Source organism: Manacus candei, unplaced genomic scaffold (assembly GCF_025592945.1).
Source record: "Manacus candei isolate 608988 ecotype Guabito, Panama unplaced genomic scaffold, ASM2559294v1 h1tg000153l, whole genome shotgun sequence".
Taxonomy (NCBI): Eukaryota; Metazoa; Chordata; class Aves; order Passeriformes; family Pipridae; genus Manacus; species Manacus candei.
This window is the reverse complement of record NW_026138201.1, coordinates 341,217-368,847: the sequence shown is the minus strand read 5'-3', so window position 1 is coordinate 368,847 and position 27,631 is coordinate 341,217. Positions and strand designations below refer to the sequence as shown.

Sequence of the window (27,631 nt, the reverse complement as noted above, 5' to 3'; positions counted from 1 at the left end):
ATATATGGAGTAGTTTGTGCAGAATTTATGCTCCAAAATATCTTTAAAAAGCAACTTCCATGTAAAATCAGAAACATGGTGTTAATGACACAGTTGTAAAAGCGTTTCAGAAAATAAATAATACTGTATGGATCCAAGGCAGACGGATCAGACTCTTGCTACCACTGTGCTGCTGCTCATGCTACCTGTGCTTGTTAGTTTGAAGCACTCTGAGGTGGCTGAAAGCTCATTCTGCTTGGCAGGAGAGTGATTACGTAGCTGGGGGTTAGAAATGCAATTCCTCGTGTTGCAGTGCAGGCAAACCTGACCCTTAAACTCTCAGTTGTCACTTCCCAGCGCCAGATGTTACTGTTGGCAGCCCAGACTTGCTAACAGAAAGGCTAATCCCAGCCCTTAGTCTGTCAGGTTCCCTCGAGTGAGCGTTAACAATGACACACAGTTGCACTGTCACCGCTGCAGTGTCCAGGAAGCCTGGGGGCCACAGTGTCCTGGGAGCAGGAACGTCTGTTGGGATGTTGGATTTCGTCTCCACTGACACTGTGCGACCGTACTCTTCTGTATATTTTCTGTTCACTCTCAGTGGTCTGGGTAAGGTTTTGGTATAGGTGGAAGCCCCCCAGGGCAGCCCTCAGTGCACAGAAGTCCCTGGCTGAAGAATGCCAAGGAGCGGGGAAGGCAGAGTTAGCATCGCACTGCAGGGAAGCACAGTGCTCACGTTTCCCTTCCCAGAATTTCTGACAGACTCTGTTTATACCTGCTGTGCAATACACCTCCATCTCTCTGTAACTAAGAGTGAACTTCGGGCTTGTTACTCGCATGATCCTCAGAGCCATCCCTCCTGGAAGGCTGTTTGCTCAGAGGTGCAGGCTCTGCCTCCCTCAGTCCCTCTCAGTGCTGCCTCACAGCCGGTCTCACCTGGGCTCGGGAGGTGCAGAGCTGTGTCCTTCTGTGTCCTTGCAATACTTGCGTTGTGCATCATAATGCTTATTGTACTGGAACCCAGTTAAGAGAGAGGGGTTTGGATTGGTTTGCTGTAGGGACACAGAAGGAAGTGAAGAGATGTAGGAGGTATGGGTAATAAAGCTTATAAAAGGCAGTAAAGGTGTGCTTGGAGTTGTGAGCCAAAAATACCACTTGCCTGCAAAATTCATTTGGTGTGCAGGGTTTTTTCCTCCTTTGGCTTTTTTTCCTGTTGTATTATTTTGTATCTTTGGAGTTGTGGGGTGGATTTCTTTTTCTCAGGAACTAGCAGTATTTAAAATATAGGGGGACGTTGCTTTATTAAAACAATTCTTTTAGTTGTCACGACAACTGGTCTTACATAAATGATGAAGAAAGGAGGAGTGCATGTATTGATACATTAGGTCATACCAGGGGATCCAATACTTTTTAAACTAACAAAGGAGCACTCCAGGGTTTGTTGTTGCTGTGGCTCATTTTTTCCAGATGATTTTTACAACTTTAGTATTCTCCAGGTTCACAATCAAAAACTGCAGCCCTTGTGTACTCACAGCTGTATCAATCCAAATTTCTTTTGTCTATGTGACTATTAAGTTCCTCCATTAGGATATCTATTTGTCAAAACCAGGCACAGAACTATATCATAAAACCCCAGATGTGATACTTAGTGATTCTCCCCAGAATATTTTTCTGCTCTTCTTTTCCCAAACTTCCCTGAGTCAGACAGGCAGAAATGGCAGCATTAGGGAGAATGCTGCTGTGCGCCCAAGGTGATCTGGTTTAATACAAATGGCTACTTTCCCTACAGCTTCGCTCTGTTAAAGGATAATTGGAGGCTTGAGGAGGCAGGGGTATTATTCTAGGATCAGCATATGTGATTTCCTGCATTTACATGTGACTAGGGAATAGTTCACCAAAGAAGTGGAACCCCAAAAACCAAAAGCGTGATGGCAAAATTTAGAATTTTTCTCTTCTCTAGGATTTAACAGTAGAATCAAAATTCTTTACTGCTCAAAAGGTTTGCTACACTTAAGAAAAAAAAACATGTCAAAGAAATGTGCCGTAATTAACATGCTTAGTCTTTTTATTCCCATTCCTTGATTTCTAAACCTTTTTCCCAATATTTGCTGGTTGGTTTTTAATCCTTATGCTCATCTGTCTGTAATCATCTCGCTTTTCCTTTCTCTTTTGCTGCTTACAGTCCTCGTTTTGTTTCCCAGTTGTTTCTCAGGTCGTTGTCACCTTTTCCCCTACCACTGTATGTGCTGCAGGTGGATTCTCCTGTTTGCAGTGTTATTAAGAAAAACTTTCAAAATATAGAATATTATACATTCCCTACGGGATATGATTATTCCTATTCTAACATCCAGCAAACCGAAGCTGATAACTTACATTGCTGAGGCCAGTGGTGCCCATGTATTCTTCTGCTTCCCTCTCTTGCTTACAAGTTTTGTCTTTTTAATTCCAGTTCTCCAAATTTAAGGGGTAGAACCCTTTTGTTCTCTCCCACGTGTTGAAAGCTGGCTTTGGTAGCTTTGGTGGCTCTGGAAAAGAGGCTGTGAGGATGGCACTGCAGAGCTGCTGGGAATGGGTGTGAGGAGCCGTGGGAGCTGCAGCGTGAACAAGGACTCTGGAGAGCACAGACGGGTTCCTCACTTGGGTATGTCAAAAGTGTGACAGCTGTGCCATCCCTCCTCGGTGTTTTTATTTAAATTGAACTGGAACTGTAGGGTGTGTAGACTTTTGCTTTTTCCAGTGTCAGCAGGTGGAACGCAGTATATTCTTCCCAGCAGCCCGTGCAAGCAATTTTTTCTTAATCTTTGTCTTGCTGTGTTTAAGTTTGCATCTGCTGGATTCTGCTTTGAGTTTCAAGTTCAAAGCATCCAGATAGTCCTTGTGAAATATCACAGAAACCACTGAGTTTCACCTGGGTTTGCAAGGAAATCTTGTCAAACCACGAGTTTCCCACACTTCCAGTGTGAAACCTTGTGCTAACTGAAAGATTTTTTTCTCCTAGCTTAGATTAGAGTTAGCTTAACTCTGAAGGGTGATGACCCATGAACCTTGACCTGCTTTTAAGTTTGTAACAAAATTCAGAATTCTTTTGATTTTTGGGGGTTTGTAACGAAACCAAAGGACAGCTGCAGTCAAGGTTACCTTAGAGTTGGTGGGTTTAGTGCTGGGTGCAGCCTCTGAGCGGAGCATGGTAAGTGTGCCAGGTGTGCTCTGTCCTGGCAGAGCCGTCCCTGGGGCTGCAGGATGTGTGGGAACAGCGTGTCCATGGAGCAGGGCTGCCCTGGGCTGTCAGACACCGCCGGGCTCTGCAGGCACAGGGCCTACACCAGCACCGTCTGGAGTGGGAACAGCATCCCACGTGTGCCTGTCCCGGGCAGGGATCCTCCTCCTCTCCTGTTGTACCACAGCTCTTGGTGGCCCAGACAAAGCCCCTTGCACTGACTGTGTCTCTCAGTTTCCCATAGGAGAAGGGTCAGTGTGTAGCTCGGAAATGTCTCACAGCTAAAAGCAGAGGGTTACTGGCAAATGCCCCACAGTCCTATGTAAACTGTAGGCTAACTTCTTCTCTTTTCTGAGAACGTTTTACCCTGCTCTCTCTGGAGCCTCAGAGTAGTTTTCTTTCAACAGTCAGGCTCACAGGCTTTCTTCAAAGAGATAAAGTTTCAAAATAAGCTTCTTCGGACTGTTTTCCCGGGTAGCTGGTTCACCTGCCACCTGCATGCTGCCAAGGGTTTCCTGACTTTGGCTTTTGAGGGCCAGCCCTTTGTCCCCATTCGGTTGCCTGCTCGTGACCTGGTTCATTGAATATCAGATAGCAGCATCACACTGGAGCAGAGTCTTCGTAGGAACAGAGGGAACAGAAATGCTTCAGCCTAATCGCTTCTAGCCTCAGTGTACCCGTGTAATGCCTGTGTTTTCAGCATGCCTATGTCATTATTCCTTACCTGTTTTGTTGGGTTTCATTCCTGTATTACAGGTCCCTCAAAGTCAGAGCTGCATTAAAATTAACAATGATTATTTTCTTTCATTATATAAGTCCAGGATGGTTTGGGGGTTTTTTACACCTACGACCCTTTTCAAATATATCATTAGCTCAGTGACTTTGATTATTTTGTGTCATTAAGAAAACTGCAAGCAAAATCCCCTCAGCCATATTTTATTTATAGGAGGGTGACAAAAGCATAGTTTTTTGAGGTTAGAAAGGTTTTCAGTTTTATTTTTTAGGTGGTTTGTTTTTTATCTTTTCCCTCAGGAAACAGTGTAAAATTATCTGAATCTCTAAGCCTGTAATTTGGCAGGTACCTAAATCTTTAATGAATAGCATGTGCTTTGCAGTTTTTTCTAAAGATTTGCATATTTGCTTCTTATGATCCATCAGTTGCTAATACTTCTATGAGGAGGCTGGTGGGCACACAATTAAAAGAGAAAAAGATTGTGCTTATTAATTCTTGGTGCTATTTGCTTTTATCAGCTGTGGTATTACTTTATTCTGCTTTAGCTGTCCCTAGCTTATTGGACATAAGAGTTAAATTGGAGTGAGAAGTCATCTGCTGCGATGGAGGTGTGGGCTCCATTCTTTAAGTGTTTCTTTACTGGTTCTGTTGCAAGTGCTTTTAAAGCTGTGCTAAAGACTGTGAGGTTCGTGGAGCTGTAATAGAAAACATTGGTGTCTGGACTTTCAAGGGAAGAATGTGGTTAAGATTACAGTGCCTGAGTCACTGTCAATGGGTGGTCTTGAGTCCATATGGCTCCCAGTAGACGGGCACGGCAGAGTCTCTGCTCGGATGGGCCATGAGCTGCACTCGCCGAAGGGAGAGGGTTGGAAAGGGCCACCCTCGACTGTGTTTTGCTCTCAGGTGGCTTCTCGGTGCAGCTTGGTTTTAACTTTGCTGCAAACAAGGTAAAGGGCTCACTGAGAGGCTCGCTGGCTGCAGAGCCGCGCTCCCTTTGGCTCCTGGGGTGGCTGCTTTTCACTCGGGGCGTCCCCATTGTTGCGCTGGGCTTTAATGAGGCAGTCACAAAATGTCTGCCTCGCTGCGACCGCCATTTTGTGGCCTGATTGTTGGATAACGAAGACTGTGAGAAACAGAAAATAAACAACGTGGCACGGAGGGGCTTTCAAAAGGAGCACCAAATCTGCATGTTTTATTTAGACACTTAATTGTTGCCGACTGGCTGCGTTTAAACAAGCGACTTTACAGTGTCTGGAAGAAAACCAGCTCCCGAATTTGAGGAGCTGACCTTGGGTAGATGCCATCAACTGTTCTTTTCTGTTGGCACGAATGTGCTGCTGGCAGTGTCTCCCTGTAGCTGCAGTCACTCACCCAGCTCTCAGTCAGAACCTGCTTCCACTGTACTGGGCCACCAAATCATGCTGTTGTTGTGGTTTAACCCCGACTGGCAGCTCAGCCCCTCACAGCTACCCGCTCCCTCCCCTGCCACGGGACGGGGACAGAACCGGAAAGGTAAAAGGAAGAAAACCCATGGGTTGAGATTAAAATCAGTTTAATAGGGAAAGGAAAGGCTGTGCACAAGCAAAGCCAGACAGGACATTCATCCCCCCCTTCCCATGGCAGGCAGGTGCTCAGCCATCCCAGGAAAGCCGGGCTCCACCAGGGTCACGGTGACTTGGGAAGATGAACACCATCACTCCAACATCCCCCCTTCCTCCTTCTCCCCCAGCTCTATGTGCTGAGCATGACCCCACGTGGGCTGGGATGTCCCTGTGGCCAGCTGGGATCAGCTGTCCTGTCCTGTCCCCTCCCAAGCCCTTGTGCCCCCCAGCCCCTCGCTGGTGGGGCGGGTGGGGAGCAGAAAAGGCCTTGGCTCTGTGCAGGCCCTGCTCAGCAAGAACTAAAAGATCCCTGTGTTACCAGCACTGATCCAGCACAAACCCAAAGCACGGCCCCTACAGCTACTGGGAAGAAATGTAACTCTACCCCAGCCCAGCACAGCCCTTTATTCCAAATATTATTTGCAGCCCCTTTGATAACCAAGATTTGATAAAAAATATATAGGATATTTAAAAATAAGAACCTTCAAAAAAGCTATAATTAAGGTTCTTTAATGGAGCAACACATAATGTTCTTTGGAAATAAAGGAGAGAGGCTACAAATTCGCTGAAAGCAAACTAAAAATGCGTGATGGGAATTGAAGGGACACAATGGAGTTGTTCCTGTGGTCCTAGGGATGTAGTACTCACCATGTGAGGAGTGAAGTCAGAGGTATTTACTTGGTTCTTTTATGAAATTATCTGGTTTGTGTATGTAACATGAGGAAGGGTGCCTTACATTCACAGTAGGGTGCAACTTCAAGGCTGTTTAAAATTCTGCCATATCTTAATGATAATAGTTAATCCCAGTATCAGAACAGTACTTCTATTTTTAAAATGCAATCAATCAATCATTTTAATACATTGCACCCTTAGTGCCAAACACCTCAGAAAACGGTGTGTTTGGCAGTAAAAATAAAGCATCTGAAACTCCTTCTGTAGAGTCATTCTTCCTTTCTTTCTCACCCATGTAAGTACAGTAAAAGCTTAAAGCTGCAAGAAATATCTGGAATTACATAACAAGGAGTATATCCTCCAAACAAGACCAGTTGCCAGGTAGAGGTTGCTGTCATGGACTGAGCAAGGTGGGACACAGAAATTGCCCCACTTAACTAAAGTTCTGTCTAAAAATACTGCACGTGCTGTTTGTTCTTGGGTATAATTTTGGCTTTTGAGGTGGGAGTTGTGTACAGATGCTAGACTTCCTTTTAAGGGGATTACACTGGAAATTGGTTCTTTCTGTTTATTTCTCAGGACAGCTTCCCCTGCCTACCATGCTTTTTCAGAAAGCTGTTTATATCCCCTAGGAATCATAGAAGTTGTACATAACTCAGGTTGGGTTTCTGCCTCTGCCACAGTGATTCACACAAAAGCACACTGTCTCGTACATCTGTTCTTCACCTGCAAAATAAGGATTAATGCTTCCTTAGCATTGGTGCTTATAAATTACTTCGAAGATCCTCCAATATGCTCCAAATATACCTGTCAATGTTGTTAGTGATAAAAAGGTGAACTGCATAACTCAGTCATGTTAACAGCATATTAACTGAGAGGGTTTTTAACACGACTTGAGTATAAAAGTACCAGCACCATATTCCAGCAAATAACCAGTACAGTAAAAGCATACCTTTATATTACCTCTATTTTCTCTTCCCTCTGGGTTTTCTCATGAGTGGGCTTTTTCTTGGGTCACTTATTTTCTGAGACTGACCCTCAGTGGTTGTATTGATGAAAGGCTTTGCTTTTTTTTAAAGGATCAGCAAGAAACAGTGATGTTTTCAGTCATGAACATGGCAGGACCGCTGCATTGGACCGAACTGCCCAACATCATCTCATGTGAGTTACTGGGTAGTTTCAAACATGCTTGTTTGCCCCAAGATAGATAGAGGGGGAAGGTCTGAAAGAGATTTTTGGTTTCAGTTGAACAGTAGTCTCCACAAATAGGTATTTATGTGATAAAAAATAACTCAGTGCAAAACAAGTTTAGTTGAGGTGAAATTGGAGCCAAAAGCGCAGATGATGTGGACGCGGATCACAGGTTACAGAGTTAAGACATCTGGATTTCTAGTCAATTCTCTGAAGGTGTACCTAGAAGTTAATAACATTTGGTTTCCTCTTCAGGAGAGCATTTTTTTACATGGTGTCTGAAATCCGGCTTCCTTGGGGGATTAAGAAGTGTTTTTCCATTAATTCAAAAGTTGAAGGTGCCTTCAAAGTACCAGGCAGCTTATGATAGTCCTTCCCAGCCTTATGCATTCATAGCATTCATGGCTGTGTTTTTGTGATGTGTACATGTAAGTGCATACTTCCTAGGGACAGCTGTCCCAGCAGGCAGGATTCAAACAAGACATTTGTGTTAAGACTTCTTTAAATTATTTGCTACTTTGATAAGCCATATCTTAGTCAATATCTGAAAGGATTTTTTTGAAGTAGCAGTCAGGAGGGCTTGTATTTTCTGTTTCTCTGCTCCCCTAGGTCTCTTCCCATTACGTGTTTCATTTTAACAGGCAGTAAGCATGTTCTGCTTCCTTGAGATGTCTGCATGGCCAACATCTGGAGAGCAGCCATGTGGGCTGTTCCACACGGAGTTTTTGGAAACACCATTTGCTGGTGGAATGATCTGGAGCAGACACCTCTTCTGGCAGAACTTTATTGCCATCTATTTTTAGCTGAACTCTCAAACATCAGATTACTGGGTGCGAGCCACCAGAGTGTGTCTTGCAGACAGGCACTCTGAGGAGAAAGGAAGACTTCTCTATGTGGTAGCTGAAGTGCTTGAGGTGAGTCTGCACGTACCTTCTGCAAACTGCCTTCAGCTCATTAGTGTGGTGTCACAAACTGGGTTCAGAGCTGACAAAGAAACTGGAAGGAATGTGGGACTTGCGCTGTCCCTCCTGTTACTCTCATGGCACATGGGACATATAATGAACTGGGGAGGACAATGCTGGCCAGGATCCTCTGTTCTCAAATAGCAGGCACGCTGTATTCCACCAGCAGAGCACACAGCTAACAATGCCTTCATTAATAACTCTCTTTTGGGATCTCTCAGCTAAGGTCTGCAGCTTTCCAAGAATTCCAAGAAGGGCTGTTGACTGTTGTTGTGCCCAAGGCCAGGGAAAGGCCTAGAGTTCCCCTAAACAGCAGGGCAGTGGAGTGCATGGGAAACTGTGTAGATTCCCTGCAGAATCCAGCTTCCATTTCTGTGCTTTCACTTTTCTCAGCAGTTCATGGAAGCAGCTTGTTCTTAGTGATGTTGATACCCATGTTTTTGTAAATTATTGCACATCTATGTGTCAGATAAACTTATAAACATATAGAGGTTTAATTTACCATACTTAGATGGCACAAATGAAAGACTTCATAGGCCTCTTACTAAGGTCTGTGGTTAGTGTATGTTGAATTCATCCTCCAGTGGCATATGTTGCTTGTTTGAGTGGTAGAGGGCAGAGTGTCACAGTGCGGTATATCAAGTGTCTGATCCTTTTCTGAGACCTTCATGAAAAATCTCATTTTCTTTTGTGAAAATTCTTGAGGTTATTTTTTATTTGATTTTTGAAATTATTTTTAAGCAAGACTCTTCCTGTCTGAACATAGATTGCAAGTAGTTTGCAAGCAATTAGTTTGCCCAGTGTTTGAACCCTCCAAAGGCCATTACAGAGCAGCAGTGGGAATGTAAGTTAGTGCCAGGGCAGCTTTCATTCCTTTACCACAGTTCATGTTAAAGGGTCAGAAATATCAGCTTTTTAAGCAGAATTGTAAAATATATTGCCTGTGTTTCCAGAAGTGAAAAGGCTTGCTAACATGTAGCATCACCTACCTTAGGCTTCTTGTGGTGATGACTTCTTACTTGGCTATTTTGTGTCTGATTGTTGCTTCTTCACATTACTTTGCCAGAGTCATTCATTTAAAAGATCTCAGGGAGAAAACCTCAAACAAATGCCAGTACTTAAAGGTCATTATCATTGTTTCTCTGTGATATTATTAGGTCCCAGTTGTGCTAACTGTGGGTAGCTTGAGTAGATCTACTTAAAATCTAGTCTGGTGTTCTGCTGCAGCTATAAACCTCTAAAATGAATGTTGCATACTATCCCAGCCTTGCTGTCTCTGTGGATCACTTTGGGGTGACAGACCTTTCTGAAAGCACGTGTTATTAGAGAAGGTATAAATGAATTGTTTGTGTATTCCCACATGCCTTATTAAAGCAGTCCTATGTATTCTGTTCTCCTTTTTCTCTGTGTATTGCAGTAAACTTAGTTTACTTACTTTATCAGTTCTCATGCAGTGTGTATAGCTGAAGTCATGACAATCCTGTTCATCCTTTCAACTCTAATACTCAGTAGTAGGTTATGTTTATGTTAGAAAGATCATAGTTTCTCTTACATTAATTACCAAGTAGGTGAGTGTTATAATTGTTATTCAGAGCCGGGATGATTCATTACTGATAGAAAGTGGTGTTCCTTTCTTAAAGGAATGGAGGCTGTTCATTTGGAATGTTCAGTGTTACCCTTGTCTTTCCAATGACGACGATTTGGAGTTTGGTTCCATTTCCAGCAATTAAGGATCATTCCAGCAAAAAATACTGGTGATCCACAGTGGGGCACTCTCAGTATCCAGCAAGATTTAGGAGTGTTCTGGGATTGTCATGCCTCCATGCATTGATGTTCTTAGTGGAAAAATTACTGTACTGTGGATTTGGTATGTCTCAGGTTATCATCCACATTTTATTTAACAGTGTGTGGCTTTTTTGGTTGTCTTGTAAACATGCTTTCTATGTAGTGTTGATGCTGCAAAACTTGGAAATCAGGAGACTTGTATATTAACATTTCCCCAGCACCATAAAAGATTGTGGAAAATGTGTGTTTGCCAACATAACTAGTATCCAAAAATGATGCGTGTATAATATATGGACAGGGAAATATTTAAATGTAGTAGGGGAAGTTAAACTTTTATATTTCTTAGGTGTTGTGCATTTAAACATTCAACTTGCTGTATAAATTCTGGAATATTTTTGTTGGTTCTTTTTTCCTCCTTGCTTGTGTAAGTATTTTACAGGCTCTGATTTTCTGGCCACAATAGAGCAGACAGAATTACTTGATGTTGAGAACCTTGTTAATTTTATGGCCCATTTTCACATGGAGATCAGCTTTTATTTCCCCTCTCGCTCTTTATCCTTAATTCAATTGTTAGTAAGGTTTACTGAGCAAAAACACTGGATGTATTATGGGAAGAAATCTAATCAATGCAGCACCAAGGGACAGTCCTCCAGAGTCCTCCGTAGTGGCTGTGAGCCAGACTAGAGGTTACTACGAGGTTACTCTGTCTGACTTTCACCAGAATACCCCGTACTTGTGCAAAGGCTGCGGCCGCCCGGCCGCGTGTAACAGAAGCCTCATTTATAGGGCTCCCAATATACAGATACACCTGTTCCACAGCCCCGCGCACAGCCCGGGTTTCCCCTTTTAAACACTTTGCATGTCTGTCTGCATTCCCTGCTGTCTGCAGTTGCTGTGCCGTGGCACTGCAGGGCAGCTCCAGGCAGCGCCCTCGGGGAATGCAGAGCTAAAGAAAGGGCTGGCAGATGTCAGTGGACTTTGCCAAATGCTATTCTCCGAGTTAGATAGTTTGAAAGATTCATTGGCTAATCCAGACTTTGTGATACAAAAGTATCCTCGTTAGTCATGGCTTTAAGTGTGCATTTCTTTAATGCCTGCTCCTTTTTCAGGTGTTGATGCAGAGAATTGCATTGAGGTATGTGTGGGAAATCTTTATTTGTTTGGCAAGACTGCTGCTCACCTTCCTCCCAAACCCCAGCCCTCCTGTCTGTAGCATTTAAGTCCTCTTAGAGCTTAATTCTTTGAAAGACACAGTACTTCCCTAGGGCTTTTGTCTGTTTTGGCTCTGAGTTCTAATAAATCATTTGGCAGTAAAAGATAAACCTTTCCCCTTTGATGAAATATTTGTTAAGCACTCTCTAAAATATAGGTTTACCTCAAGAGCTACATGTCTTTCTTGTTAAAGACAAGAAAAGGGTCAAACCCAATATCAGATACAACTGCTGACTCAGCACAGGAGCAAAACTTTGGCATACCCAGTGAGCTGTGTATTTTGTGGTTACCCAGCTTGGTTTTCTGACCAGCATGTTGGGAATTGTGTGTCAGTACTTCTTCTAGGCCCTTGCCATATTTTGTGTAAAAGAGCAGTAAGTTCTCACAAAAAGTCTGCTGTTCCCCCAGCAGTCCCAAGTGCTGTGGTGTCCTGGGGCCCCGCCCGGAGCCAGCAGCGGGTGTTACCTGCACACAGGTGTGTCCCAGGAGCAGCTCCGGGAGTGCTGGGGCTCCTGTTCCACTGGGAGTGCAGAGCAGTGTCTGTGACAGCCACAGCTGCTATTGCATTCACAGCCTTCCCAGTTGTTTTCACAAGGCACAACTGATAATGTCTGTGTTTTGGGTTTGTTTCTAAAACTTTCCCGTGGAAATTTTTGATAAGGTATGAATCCTAGCACCAGATACTGATGGCTAAGAGTAGGCAGCAGTTCTACTGACGTTGTGCTGCAGTCAGAAGCTCTGGAGGAACTGAATTAGCTCTGTTTCAGTTTCAGCACTTCTGTGCCTGCAGTGATGTTGTTCCTGCAGTACCACGTTGCAGCATTTGATTGTGAATTGTATCCTGAGAAGTATGTGGCAGCTTCAATAAGTGAAACAAAACTTGGAGAAACACAGTCTCCTCAGTTAAAAATCCTAAGAACGTAAGATTTAACAGTCTGGGCTAGACCAAGGGTCTGTCTGGCCTACTGTCTTGTTTTCAGCAGTGATTAGTAGTGTAGTTATGGAAAAAATACCAGTGGTAAGTGTATGGAATAAATAGGCAGAAGTGCTGTGATTACTAGGTCAGTCACTGCATATGGGAAATCCCCCTGGAGTGTAGCTGTCAGGTCAGAGCATTCTGAGGGGAAAGCCTGGGTTTGTGTGGTTGGATCCACAATCACATCCCAGGCACATGGACCATCCTGTCAAACGCCAGACAAGTCTGGGGTGAGATCCTTGTGTTCCAGCCTTTTACAAACCCTCTGTTTGTTATGGACATTCATCTTCAATGGCAGTAAATACAGCACTGTTGAAATGCAATTAATGACTTGCTCTTAGTTACTTTTAGTGACCTGCTTCTTTCAATAGTGGATTTGATTTGCCCAGATTATTTCTGTATTACTTCAGCATAGACCCCATTCCTTTAGTCTTTGAAGGTGTTTTGAGGACTTGGATTGTAGAAGCAATTTTCTGTTGTTACTTCAAGTGGCATTATATCACAAAAATTTGCATTTTGCTCAAGTGATTTAGTAAAATTGCAGTCAGGTTGTAGAGCTTATGGGCATAGGAAATAGCTGTAGTTACCACACCTACGGTGTCTTTCGCAAATATAAAGTATTCCAAAAATGATTCATAGCCAGCACTTTCCTAAAATGGGATTAGTGGTGCCACTTCATAAAGATCCTACTTCAACAGGGTTCCAGTCAGTCATGTTGTTGGGGTGGGGGGTTTTAATCAATTAAAAGGCTAATTTCTCCTTCCTTCCCACAAAGTAAAGACCTTGCATTGCTATAACAGTAAACTGGGGCTTTTCCATCTTAGTGAACAGCAGATGTCAGTTCTGCAGTGTTTGGCACTGCACTATGTCATGATGTGCAGGAGTTAAAGTTTAAAAATCGTGAGTTAAAACAGCAGTCTTGTTGTATCGAAACTTCCATGGTGAGGGCTGGCTTATCCCATTGGCCTTCAAAACTATGTACTGAGGCTAAGCTAAAGCAGGGACCCCCCTTTCCAGTGCCAGCCAGTAATGGTTGAGGTTCTCTTTAGCACCCTCTTTTGGTGCGTTGCATTAGTAAGCAACCACCAGCTCTGTGACAGACGAAAACTGCGTGTAGACTTGCTGAGCTCCGTGTGTGGATACTGAGTACCTGCTCCGGAGCTGCATTGTTGTTAGTTCTCTGACTCTCACGCTGCATCACTTTGCTGACTCAAAGACCACAGTTAATGCACTCCCACTGTTTGCCTCTCCTTTTGCTTTTGCTCACAGTGTTAAAATACAGTTCTTGCTAGAGAATATTGTATTTGTATTTGTACCTGATGCTCAGTAGTGTCTGGCAACTGCTGCTCTTCTATAACCAATCTAGGAGAGAGGTTGTCTTCCTAACTCTCTGGAGAAGGAATTTAAGCCCCAGCCATGAAAATACAGCATGACTGAGTAAAGTTCTTCATGTCTAAACATTTGCAGGATTGTAGCCTACTGTAATAATGGAATAGTCTGAAAACCATGTCTATAAAATCTCAGTATTTTTACTGTATCAACACAGTATATGTTCTTTATACACCCTTAAGGCAGTCAAGTTTGAAGAGTTTCTTTATCTGTAGCATTTCTATACCATCTTGTGTCTGGACTCTTTTCTGCCTGCGTGTTCCCATTGGCCACATGTCTGACTGAGGCCAAAGATTGTTTTCCTGTACATTTTTGTACAGTACCTATATTCTGTTTTAAGGAAAAATATACACACACATTTTTCTTCTTTATTAATCAACAGAGTGACAATTTAAAATAAATTCTTTCAGCTGTTTGGAATGGTACCCAGATGTACTGACACATTTCAGAGTGAGTTAAATAGGCAGAAAAGCATTATTTCACTAACAGAGCTGAGGAAGAGGAGCTGGTCTCTGACCACTGAAGCAAAACAAAGCAGTGCTAAGATGGTGGCTTTGAGGAAAATAAACCAGACTGTTCTAATGCTTAGCTGAACTATGGAAGTAGCAACAAAAGAGAGAAAAATCTTACCAAAGGTGGCAAGCATAAAGGTATACTGTGGAGTGAAAGAGCAATACTGAAACAGGTGAGAAAAAAACCAGAAAATTGGTTCAGGACATAAAGCAAAAAAAAAGGGAGGAAAAAAGGCTTATGAAAGCCCTAACAGTAACGTGATTGATATCTTCACAGAAGGAGAGGATTGGGATGAGGGGGGAATAGGCATTGGTATGGAGACCTATCTGATATCCAAGCATGGGAATACCAGTTTGAAGTCTTTACCTCTCCTGGTAGATGGTGTGGGAATCTCTGATGCCTTACTGCATTTCATTCCAAGACCAGGTGTCACCTCACAGTGGGTAACCCAAACCTAACTTTTAGGATACTTAAGTCTTCACAGGGCTTTGCTCTCAGACTTGGCAGTGAAGAGAATATTCATTTGCATTTAGATCTAACTTAGGTGCATGTGCAGGTAATTGTTATTCCTAAACGGCTGCTATGGAGAGAGAACAGGAGAGAAGCTCCTGAGGGGTTGGTTCAGAGTATGTATGTTAGAGTGGTGAGAGGGTCACCATTTGTAGAGTCCTTGTGCCATTGGAGTTGTTGTTTATTACAGACCTTGGGAGTTATCTCACCCTAATCCACACCGAGGGCATCTGTGGGTCTCAGTCCCTCCCCCTTTCTCGTGGTGGGGCCGTGGCAGGGAATGTTTCCCATTCCCCAGGGTTCTAGTGCTGTCACCATACAGGAGAGCAGCAGTTATTTCACCATCCTGTGTGTATTTTTGTATGTAATAGTGGCTTCTACACTTGACCCTGCTTACAAAGCTGTGTAAAGGTGTTACTGACACAAGTGCATTAGCAGGAATGGTGGTGTCCCTGGCTACTGAGACTGCACTGCTGAATGCTGCGTGCTAAGAGTGATTTATACTACATGTATTGATGGCCATGCTTGGGTGATTAGTCTGAGCACAATTAATCTTTTTACTAGTAATTGGTGTAGTAATTTTAAAGGACTGAAAACAAGAATGATACTCAGGAGTAAAGGTTGAAATATTTTTTCTGGTAACTTTTCTTTAAACTCTCTTGGCTGTGAAAGTAGAGGAGACTTTTTACTCAAAGCTTTCAAGGTTTGCTGCAGTTAGTTTCAGAAACCTTGTCATAGTGCTTCCCTGAGGGTAAAGTCATTCCTCTACAGAGTACCATTCATGCCCCACTTACCCTCAGTTAAGGCTTTCAAAATAACTTTGCAGTGGGACGCTGACCTTCTGCTGAAACATATTCCTCACCTGCAGGAAAGGCTGTATTTAGTATCTGTATGTCTGTTCTTTAATTTTTTCCATCATAAGGATAACATATCAAATTTATTATTTTTTCTTCTTTCTCTTTGGAAACAGAAAAAATGACTTACTGGGGAACCAAGTTAGAAAATGAAAGAAGTGAAGATTGGTCATCTCTGCAGAGGAAATGACAAGGTATGCATAGCAATCACACTGGAGATTCATTTTTTGCTGGTGCTTAGGTCTTCATGGTAGATTACTTCTGGCAATAAAGTTTAAAAATAGTGCTCAGAAACCTTGGAAAAGATGTTTTGAAGACAACTTTTTCTTCTGTGCAATTGCCAGAGTAAGCAAAGTAAGTATTTTATATCTTTATAAATATCTTTGAGATACACCTTTAAACTCATTACTATGCTGAATTGTAGCTGTGTTTCTACAGGTAAATGGGAATCACATTCATGAGTTGTTTTTTTGGCAGAGATCAGTAAAAACAACTGTTCTCCCAACTCTAAACTGAAACCCATCCAGATACTATCAATGGTCATTCTTGAGACTTTAAAATACTTGTTTCATGGACTCATTTAAATCACTGTATGCTCAGTGCAGCAGTTGTACCATTTTCTCTTCATGTTTATCACCATTACAGGATGTGCTTAGTACCTATTTTGCACTGCATTTAAAGAATGTGTCCTTTTACATTTGTCATCCTGTAGATTTGTAACTTGAGGATGCAAAATCAGCACTACCAACAACTCCTGCCTCTCAAATATTTTCAGTAAAGTGAATGTATAATATTTAGCCATGACTGCTAAGAGACCAGACAAGGTTATATGCCACTTAAGTTCTGAGGTTAAATGTTACTTCAGTGATGCATAAAATTTGCATTGACCATCTCCCCAACCTTGAATTGAACCCATTAATGAATGAGCTTCACAATATCACCGTGAGCTAGGGAACTGTGATCTCCTTTACCAAGGGGTAAAATGGAGCCCCGAGGGCTTGTGTAAGCCCTGCCAGTGCTGCAGGAAGTGCAGGATGAGCCAGCAGTGCAGCCCAGCTCCCCTGGCCTGCCATCCTGCCTGCACAGCCACCCCTGCACTTGGTGTTCTTGTCCGTGTGCTCTGTTATCAACAGCCACATGTTCTCTGGGCACAGTCTGAACCATCCAGTTCTCCTGCAGAGTAGCTTCAAACACAGCTCCTGTGACCTGTGGCTCCTTCTGGTCCGTAAAGAACTGGAGACACAACACAAACCAGCCAGCACAGACAGCCCCAGATGGCCCTCGGAACTGGAGCAGGTCAGCACAAGGTGACCACAGGGAGAGCTGCTGTTGTGACCTCCCTTTCCAGCTTTTTGTCTAACAGAGAGGAAAACTGTGCAGATCTTCCTGTAGTACTGAGAGGAACTGCAGGTATAGGGCCATCAGTGCCTTCCCTTTTGTAATCCTGCTAAATGTCTCTTTGATTTCCTTTAGTAAATGTCAGGTCACATGTTGACTGCCTGCATTCTAAAACTGAAGTATAAATCATCTCCTCAAGTGACAGAAACTGTCATTTTTCCTTGCAAAATATTTTTCTAACTATATCTTATGTAACTGTTACAGTTATTGACATTTTTCTAAAAAGCCCTGTTGGTTTGACACTCAGGATTCAGTATGAAGCTGTAGACTAGGATAGAGAATTCTTTTGCCTTTGCTTCTATCTCTGTCCCATGAGCGGAAGAAAGGAATATTACACATCTCTGAGTCATGCTGTAGAAAGGTATTTTATTTTTAATATCATTTGAATTTTAAAAGAAGGAGAAGGGTAAACCTTAGCATAGGTGAAACCAAGAGTTAATATGCCTCAGTTATAGAAAGTGGCTATTAAATTTTGATGGGATGCTATGACTGATACTTCAAATAAAATGCTGGTGTAGCAATGTGGGGAGTGTCGATAATGAGCTGAATACTAGAGAAAGGCTGTTGATTTTTATGGAAAATATATATAAAAATACATGTTCCTCAACCAAAGGCATTCATGTGGATACATCTATTGGAAAAAATCAGACTATAGACATCTTATGTCTGTCTTGGCTTGTGTCTACCAGAAAGCAGCCCCATATAACTGTGTCTTGGCATAGATATGGGCTGAAAGCACTTGCTCACACCAGATGTTTTATTGTGCCTAGTTCCTGCCCAGCTTAAGGGTGATACTCGAGCATTAATAATCTGCTTTCCCCCTGCTCTTACATGCCTGCAGAAAACTACTGATGTGTCTTCCTAGTGGGTCTTTCTTAGAAGAAATAGTGCAGAATGTGGAATTAGTTGGTGTGAAATCCTGCTGGCAAGGCCTTTGACTTTTGGCTTCTGCTGGATCCAGCTGAGTGATGAAAGAGAAAGCTCTTGCAGGTATTTCAGCTCTTCACCTGTGCTAATCTCACCCTCATAAGAAGTAAATTGTTCTGGAAAAATAAGTTCGAGAAACACTTGTGTTCCTTCTGAGGGAATGCTGCAAGGGTGATCTGGAATGCCAGGACTTCGGTCTTGAGTGGCTCCATTAATCCTGCATCCAAGTCCAGTGGTTTAGTTAAATTTTAAGCAAGCTAGAGACGTTTATGGTAAATGCAGGGTATTTTCAGACACGTTTAGGAGCCTGAAGGTGTCCCTATGGACAAAACCATATTGGATCTGAATTGTTTGGTTAAGTATCCTGTGGCTGCCAGAGAACATTGCTGAGTCTAGAAAAGAAAGTCAGATCTTGATCTAAATATCTCTGCTTTTTGATGAGAGACTGTCTAATAACCTTCACAGCAAACAGCTGAACTCCACACAGACACATGTCAGAAGGGATGCTTTTCTCAGCTGAAAGGAGGAGTGAAGAGTGCCCTCCTCATTGCCATAAAGGAAGGCCAGACTCCCCACAGAGGTTAGAGCAGCCTACCTTGGCATCTGTGACATCTCATGATCATGAGTTTGGGCTTTGTGGAATCCCAGTTTCCTTCTTGTCAAAGCCAGAAGTAGGAGGTGGCCCCCAGGAAACAGATGCCCTGTGTCAGATGCCCCTGTTAAATGGTCTTAGCACTGAAGATTCTCAAAGCTGGTTCCTGAACATTACAATTTGTTCTCCTCAGCTCATGGAGGCAGGAACATAATATTTTACAGATGTGGAAGTGAAGCACAGATATGAATGCTTTAAGATGTGTAGCCTCAACAGATAGGGGTGGAAGCTGAAATGAATAATGGTGCTAATATTTCTCTAGGTTTGTATTCTAACCATGTAAATGACAGTCAGGTCACAGGTGGCATCTTGTATGTGTCCTGCAGCCTCCTGAGCTCCTCCTGCCCGGTGGCCTCGTGCAGTGACAGCCTTGCTCTCCTGTTCACTGGGCAGAGCACCGAGGCTCCTCCACAGCCCCACTGCTGTGCATGTGCATGTGCAGGGGCTGAGGCTCCTCCACAGCCCCACTGCTGTGCATGTGCAGGGGCTGAGGCTCCTCCACAGCCCCACTGCTGTGCATGTGCATGTGCAGGGGCTGAGGCTCCTCCACAGCACCACTGCTGTGCATGTGCATGTGCAGGGGCTGAGGCTCCTCCACAGCACCACTGCTGTGCATGTGCAGGGGCTGCTCCGTGGTGGGGGGAGTCCCACAGAGACCAGGGCAGGGGCTACCAGGGGGGGAGAGGGGGTCAGCCATCGTTGCAGTGTGCACAGGAAAGAACCCCGTGGCTGCAAACAGGGTTTTCCTCTAGTGCTCTCTGTGCACTGTGGGTTTGTTGGCTGCAGAAAAGGTTCTGTACAGTGTCGATTCTCCAAAGCAGATGGCAAACAGTGATTAACCAGTTCCTTCCAACTGCTCACTAATGAGCAGACTCCAAGTTGAACCAGTTATTCATATTGAATTAAGCTTTAAAAAAAATCATGTACTTAGGAACATAAATGTTCTCATCTAAATGGAAACTTTCCCAGAATAGTGCACTTGGGGCTGGATGGATGTCTTCAAGCTTATTTCTAATGGTAGAGGATATGAAAAAGTAAATGATAGCAGAATATGATTATAGTTCTTAATGTAATTTAAAATTATTCCATTGTAAGTGAAATACTGATGCACAGGGGCAGGACCTCTGACCCACATGCATTTGCAAGCCTCTCCTACGCAGAAGTAAGTGTCTTGTATGTGGCTGTTGAGACTTACTATCTTGTCTAAAGCTTCTTTAAGATTTGAGTGGAAGCACTGCTCTAACAGCAGTATCAAGGATTTTAGATTTATGGCATTAAGAGCTAATGGGAAGCACATTTGCTGTACATTCACATTCCTAAGCTGTTTTACTCATGGCACTTCAAGGCCAAGTGAGGCCTAGGATAGATGAGCTTTTGAATAAAAAAAAGAAAAAATGTTTTAATATGGATAATTTGAGAAATGGTGTGTGTACTGCCACCAGCGAGATCACACAGAAACAGGCTGGGGGCTACTGTGTGGGAAGCAGCTCCATAGTGAGGGATCCGGGGGTCCTGGTGCACAAGTAACGAATAGTTACCTCAGCATTCTTCTGTATGGCTCTGCCTAAAGGGAAATCCCAGCTTCACTACATGATAGCAAAATTCTGATTGACTTCACGAGGCTCTGCATTCTGTCAGCTTAAACGGGGATCACTGGAGGGTTCTTCAAAGTCAGATAATGGTTTTAACGTGTGGAGAACTTAAGAGAATGTTTTGAGTTCTTCTGAAAGTGTATTTCACAATATCAGATTCCTTTAGCGTAGACACATTGAAGTTATGCTAGTATTGGAAACAAAAAACCCCAGTATGTCCTCTCAGCTTTGTGCCTGTGTTCCTGTAAGCACGAGTACTTAATTGAGTTGCTCCAAAAAAAAGGGCAAACTGCAGCAAAGAAAAGCTTCCTTCCAGTGATCACCAAGTAAGAAAGTATTTCCAAATTTTAGAAACTGTTGGCCGGCTCTGACATTTAGAAAGCACATCTTAAAAAGACAGACCGTGTAAAAAATCCAAACTTTATCACGTGAACTTGCTTCCAGCCTGGAAAAGCTTGCTTTTTACAGCCAGGATAAAACACATAACCTGCAGTGTACACATCCACTGCTGTGGAGGGCACATGTTCCTTTACTGCATGTCTGACGAGGGGGAAGGGGTTTGACACAGCTTGGGCTGGCTGGATATAAAGGCAATTGGCAGCAGAGCATATATAGCCCTGCTACTGTTGTGTTTGTGAGATAAAAAATGTTCAGGGTATGTTTCCTCTTCTTCAGGAACCAGGCTGTTCTAGTTCATGAAGTTGCATATGCTATTGATTACAATATTTTTAACTGTGTGCATTATATGTGAGTATAGATAATGATAAACTCACACTGGAGTCCACTTGGCCTGTAAAAATTTTATGCAACTCTGAGGAAAAGTTACTAAATAGTTATTAAAAAACAATTTGGGAAACTGAGGGGCCTGTTTCAACAGCCCAGCCTTAATCCTTTAATGCACTCAGTGTTTTGGATGAGTGCAGGTGTACATGTAATTATGAATTTAAAATGACCAAGGAATCTTTAAGAACAAAAATACTGCCAGTGTAGTAGAGGCTAATTTCTGGAAAATAATGGCCAGAACCATTTGGTAATTTTCAAGCCTACCCTTCCAAAAGAACAATCTGGATCTAAGGAGTGTCTGTCACAGGTTATTGCCAATTTCAGTGTTTGGCATTTGTGGTGGATTTTATACTAATATTAATAATGTGGTTTTGTTTCTCTTCCTCTTACATTTTAACCCTCAGAACTTATTTTCTTTGCAGTGTTTTCTCTGTAGTGTGATGGATTTTTATATATTTGTAGAGAATCTGACATAATACATTAGTCTAGTAGCTGAAGCATTAAAAAGCAAGAAACATAAGACTTGCCATTCTGAGGGCTGCTAACACTGCTTTTAGGATTTGGGGAGATGTTTTTTTCCAGGAACACTTGCGTGTGTGTGAATCCAGTCCGTGACACACTGTGGTTAGCAGCAGCTTTTGTGTGTCATGGCTCAGGTTCCCATACACTGCTGACAGTTTGCATATTCGTGAGAGCCATGACATTTTCCTGCATCTGCTCTTATCACAGATTCCCTTTCAAAGCAGCACTTCATTGATGTAGTACACTGACACATTTTACATATAATTGCTTTTCATCTGGTTGCATGATTATTTTGTGACACCTAGTGGATAAATTGATAGTGGTGCCGCCTTAAATTGCCTCTTTTTTTAGATTCTCTTGATAGATGTTCTGGCCTGGAAACTCAGTTCCCATCTCAAACACATAGGCTCTCTTGCTTTCTTACTTTCACTACCTTTTTTTTTTCTCTTTAAATTTGCTTATGGAATAACTTGCTCATGGCCAGGTGAACAAATACCCAACACCAGTCTTGAGGAAATTCCAAGAGTCCCAAAACAGTACAAGGTAGGAAACGTCTGAAAATTTCATGATATGGTTTAGTCAGGACCCCTCTGTGTGCAGCCTGGGATCTTCACACATCATCTTTTTCTACTGCATCACCCTTGTTTGTGGTGTGCTTCAAGCATGCAGTTCCATTAAGAACTAAGCATGCACTACCTAAAGTTATAAAAGGTTGCAGAGAAGTACTTATATTCACTGCCCAATGAGGACTCTTAGAAATACCCGTTCTTCAGTGTTCTTAGAGAATGAAATCTGATAAATAATTAAAATATTATTTTATACACATAAGAATGTTTTCAGAATGTTTACATCAAGAGACAGAGTCTAGAAATGCCTTAAATGCTTGACCTACTTTCACAACTAAGATACATCTTGCAAAGTAAATCTTAATTTATATGTCATGGATTCTGTTCCTGCAGCTTCTTTCCCCAACAGGAAAATATTGAAATACTGTCCAGTATATTTGCTATAAATGCTGTGTGATAGAAAAGCAGGTGTTTTTATATGACTCTATTTTTTATGTTGATAAGGGAGGGGAATCAATTATCTCAGTTTCACTAGGCCTTCTTGCTGTATTGCTAAGTTGATACTGCCAATGGGCACGTTCCTGTCTTCAGAGAATGTATAATCTGCTCCTTGCCAGACTGATTGTAAATTTTGAAATCTTTGGCATCCCAGAGCAGGCGCAGAGAAATGGCTAAGATAGGATTTTAGGAGTTTTTAAATAGGAGCTAAAAGAAACTGTAAGGCAGATGAATTTGGAGATGAGGGGTTATGTATTTTTCATACGTGGGGAATTAGAATGGAATTGTGCAGACGACATGAAGAAATTGATTCTAAAGACTGTCTTCAAGATTTTAGGTTTCAGCTTGTCACTATTCCGAGAAAATGTATTGCATATTTCAACTCCCAAGAGGCTTCACAAACAGAAACTGTAGTACTGAACTATGTCTTTAATACCGACTGATGAGGCACTCCTTCCCTGGGCTCTTCCCAGCCGCCCATCCTAACAGTTCTCCTGTGACTTTCACTTATGTAAAATTAGGGCCTGTGGCAACAGCATCATGAATAATGGACACAGAGAGTCTAACACACCTCAGCTCTGGCAGCGATCTGCTCACTGCCACCACTTTGGGTCTGTTCAGGAAGGTATAACCAGCGAAAGCTTCAGCCTCGGGTACAAACAAAGACTTGCCCTGGAGTGAGTCTGCGGCGAGGCCTGGCCACCCGAGGGGGCCGAGAGGGGCAGTGCTGTGTCTGGCACTCGAGGGGGCCGAGAGGGGCAGTGCTGTGTCTGGCACTCGAGGGGGCCGAGAGGGGCAGTGCTGTGTCTGGCACTCGAGGGGGCCGAGAGGGGCAGTGCTGTGTCTGGCACTCGAGGGGGCCGAGAGGGGCAGTGCTGTGTCTGGCACTCGAGGGGGCCGAGAGGGGCAGTGCTGTGTCTGGCACCCGAGGGGGCCGAGAGGGGCAGTGCTGTGTCTGGCACTCGAGGGGGCCGAGAGGGGCAGTGCTGTGTCTGGCACTCGAGCCCTGCCCTCCCAGCCCTGAGGAGCGCCCGCTGTGCCAGCGGTGCCGTCGGTGCCGCCACCCGTGCACCCACACACGGTCACATGGGGCCGTTTTCAGGGCCCCCCTTGCTGTAGGATCGTGTGACTGGGCTCTGTGTGGGCTGGGGAGCTCGCTAGCCCATGCAGGAGGTTGGGCATGGGCCCTGTCCGTGCCTGTCACCTGCAGCGGGGAGGGCTCCCAATGGAAAATAACTGAGCGGAGCAGAGGCAAAGCCAGCGTGACAAAGGGACTTGTGTGTGCTTCTTAAATAATAACACAACTTGGGACAGTGTCAGAGGGTGGTGACAAAGCTGTTGCCATGCACAGAAGTCAGTGCTGGTAACCACAGAAAAACAGTCACCGAAAGGAAAAAGGGAACTCGATAGCATTGTTGTCACAGCAAATTCCTGGAGGTCCCTAGGAGCTGGAGGTGTGCAAGAGGCAGGGCCCAGTTCTGGCAGCAGAGGAGGGGGATTCCAGGCAGGATACAAGGCAGGGGAGGCAGGGAGAGCATGTCCCTCGGCTGATGCGTCAGGGCCTGGCCAGGCCTTGTCCCGTGAGGGACATGGAAATGTCTGACAGGACAGTCATTGCTCTTGTAAATGGCCTTGTCTGATCGGGGCTGTGGCTTCACACCTTCCCTGCCCCCCAGAAGGAACCAGAAATAAGCAGGCTGCTGCAGTTTGGGTTTACAGTGCCTGTACAAATGCCTTCTCTGGATTAATGTATGTGAACATCAGGCCTCTGCTAATGGATTGTCAGATTGAACGAAGCCCACTGGCTTGAGACCAAATTCAGTCCAAACCCAGAATGTTGTTCTGCAATGGAAATGGATTTTAAACTTGTAACAATATTTTAAAACAAACATACTACACAGATTGGTGATTTCATGCCAGCTTTCCATATAATGAATGGTATCCACAATTTCCCATGCTGTGGGTCTAAAGTGATTGTGACAAATGGAGTTTGTGAAGGATGGATTCTGCTTGTCTGCCATCATGCAAAGCTTATTCTTGGTTAGCACTTGAGTGCTTCATCCTGTTTGTGGTGATGGCAAATGTAAGTGTGCATTAATGTAAATACAGAACTTTAGGCAAAATCCATGTAACTCTAGGTCATTCAGAGCTTTGGTCTAATCCTGGCTCCCAGACTACCAATTCCTACTTGTCAGCTGCTCCATGTCACTAAAGGCTAAAATTTAAAATGGAAACCTTATGGGGCAAGGGCCAGAAGACATTTTTCTACCAACTATAGTTATTGGCACAGCTGCATTCTGCAAAATGAATTTTAGTTTCTTGTTGAGGCTTACCCTGACAGACATTCCTTCTTGGGGCTTGATTAAGTTTGAACTTGCACATACTAGTTTATTGCATGTCTTTTTAAAGAAAATTTTCAAGGAATTAGTGTGTTGAGATTGGAAATGGTGTTTTTTTAAAGAAGATGCGACTCTAGTTACTGGTTTCTGTCAGGAACTGAAATAAATAACACTTCCTCGGCAGTGTCACATAGGCTAGGTGTGACACTGTACGAATTGCACATACTAAAAAGTGAAATCTGCTTGCCTTAAAATTCAGAGGGCTTTTCTAAGATTCTCTGTATAGTAAAGGGGGTTTCCATCCAAAAATAATTAAAAACACTACTCAGATATTGCTTGTGAGATGTCTGAGTATTTAGCTGGAGAGACTGGATGACTGTGATCGTGACTGCTCTCTGCATCAGTGACTGTGCCCAGCTTTTTGTTTTCATGGGGCTTGAGGGGATGTGGGAAAGGTGCAGTTTGGAAGAGCTGGACACTGCATATCAAACCAAAGATAAGGGTGCTCCTTTGAAGTGTCCAGTTTTGTGTTCAGAGTTTAGGCAAATCCGGGTCATGTCAGCTGAGTTAGGCGAGTCCAACTCTTTCAAAAATATGGGCCATTGCTCAGCATCCTGAAATGAGTGAATATTTGGGGGGTCGGGATTAATATTTCATTTTAGTGTGATCTGTGTCAATACAATCCTCCTGAGAGCGTGGAGATAACTGATGAATGTGTGGCAAATGCTTACTCTGAGAGGTGCCCCTTTTCTTCTTCCTATCTCTGACTGCCAAGAGAAAATAGAACTGACATATTCTCTTTGCTCCTTCCCTAACAAAAAAAATCCCTAATTTGTCACAGCTTCATCTTCTCTTACTGGGCTCATCTCACAGGTAATCCAGCCCTTGAACTTTTGCTTTTACCCATGGGAAGATATCAAGAGTACTTGTAACATTTGTTTTTCACAAGATGCACCTCACTTACCCAGTGGATTCTCCATTTGCACACAGGTTTCAGATCTCCCCTGGACTGTGGCCTCACCCTGATTTCTGGGCATTAGGATCTGGTGGTCCTCACCTCTGCCTTGGAGACCTCAGGGATGCAGTGAGTAATAAACTTTTGAAGTTTGTTTTTTAACCATGTATCTCCTGAAATGTTGATTTGCTTAGGAACACAAGTGCAACCTACAGAGCAGCCAGTGCTTAGCCCTGGTGTAATTTCTGTGTTAGTGGAAGCTTGGAGGTATTGAGTGTTTCATCATCCTCTGGAATACCAGCTTTTATGGCTTTTTTAACATTCAGAGTAGTACATAAGCAAAAATAGCAGAAATGAGTGCAATAGAAAAATAACAATTTTGTCCGTGTAGATACTGCAGTTTGCATAAGCAGAAGACATGATCCCACATCCAAGAAAAATTAGGTGTGTTTTTGATGGAAAACTGTCTTTTCCCTAATGCATTCTGTTTTGAAGCATCTGTTTGACTTGCAAGGCAATTCACAGCAGTAGGGCCATGGAATGCCCAGCACACACATATAGAACGTGCCTGTGATGGTGCAGAACACCTTCGATGTACACCCAGCCCCGAGCCAACCTGGAGGAAATCCTGTGCACCTCCACAGAATGGAGGAGGAGGCTGTGCAGGCTCAGTCCTGTGAGTTTTTCCCATTGTGCCTGCCTGAAGTTCTGGCAGAATCTGTCCTGTATCATTAAATTACAGGGAAGTTTCACAACTGGGCAAAGAGCTGTTGTTTGCCATTTTAGGAACAGCTGTATTTAAGTGATGGGTAAGACTCGATACATGTTGTACTTCACAGGTGTCACAGCATCTGTGTTTGTAGAATATTTTTTACTTCTTGAAGATGCAAGGCAGTGTGTCATTTTTGTCATATTCAGCTAAAAATATATTTTAAAACACTGCGTGTGGAGTTTGTCATACACAGATCCAAGGAAACCGAATCCTTCCCTCCACCAAGAAATTTCTATGTAAAATCTCCAGGGAAGTTCCTTGCCATGATACTGCTCTGGCACAGTCCTACCCAGAAAGAAAGATGTGGCCATTCAGTTTGCTGCCTGATCCAGGCCCTGTTGAATTTGTCAAAGCTCCCCTTGGCTGCAGCACCCACCACAGCAGATCCTCAGCCATTGGCCCCACAGTGCTCTTGCCAGCAAACGTTGGTGACATTTTCAGTCTGTGGGAGCAGAGTGGTGACTGCACCACTTGGGAAGCCAAGGTAATTGTTACATGGAGAGGGACTGGATAGCTCTGACCTGTCCTGTATCCAGCCTCACACCTTGCTGGGGAATGTCCCCACCTTGGAGGGGCTCCAGGCCCTCTTCTCCCCTGCTGTGGAATCACAGTGCCCTTGAGAGCACACAGCATTCCCCTTCCTCCTGGGAGCCCAGGGACACTCAGTCTTTGGAAATCCTCCGGAGGCTTTGGGTGGAAGGTGCTCAGAGATTGCAAAATGGTTGTTCTGTGCTGTCCAAGAGCCTGTTCATTAGTAAGGCTTTTAATTATATAACAACCCTGCTTTAAAACTGTCTGCTTCCCTATAACATCACAGAAATAGCAGATTTGGTTGGCCCTGTGCCTTTTTAAAAGTGACTGTCGAGGTACTTATTAACATCAGTTCCAAGACATTTTTCAGTGAGCAGTGAGAGTTGGAATATGGAAATGTCATATTTTTCCTAGTATTAAACAGTTGTTAAACTAGAAGCATAACTCTTGCCAGATAGTTATTTCTTGTGCCTGTCGTCTTCATAGAAGGAAAATGAACATG

General features: G+C 43.5%; 1 long non-coding RNA gene across 1 annotated transcript in view; it reads left to right on the top strand.

The window, feature by feature from the left end:
- LOC127463297 (uncharacterized) overlaps positions 1-27,631 on the top strand; it is a 275,239-nt gene that overhangs the window by 225,432 nt on the left and 22,176 nt on the right. The window contains exons 13-15 of the long non-coding RNA XR_007900761.1: positions 7,282-7,363; positions 15,711-15,788; positions 25,862-25,955. This is a non-coding gene — a long non-coding RNA (uncharacterized LOC127463297). The remainder of the gene's footprint in view (positions 1-7,281; positions 7,364-15,710; positions 15,789-25,861; positions 25,956-27,631) is intronic.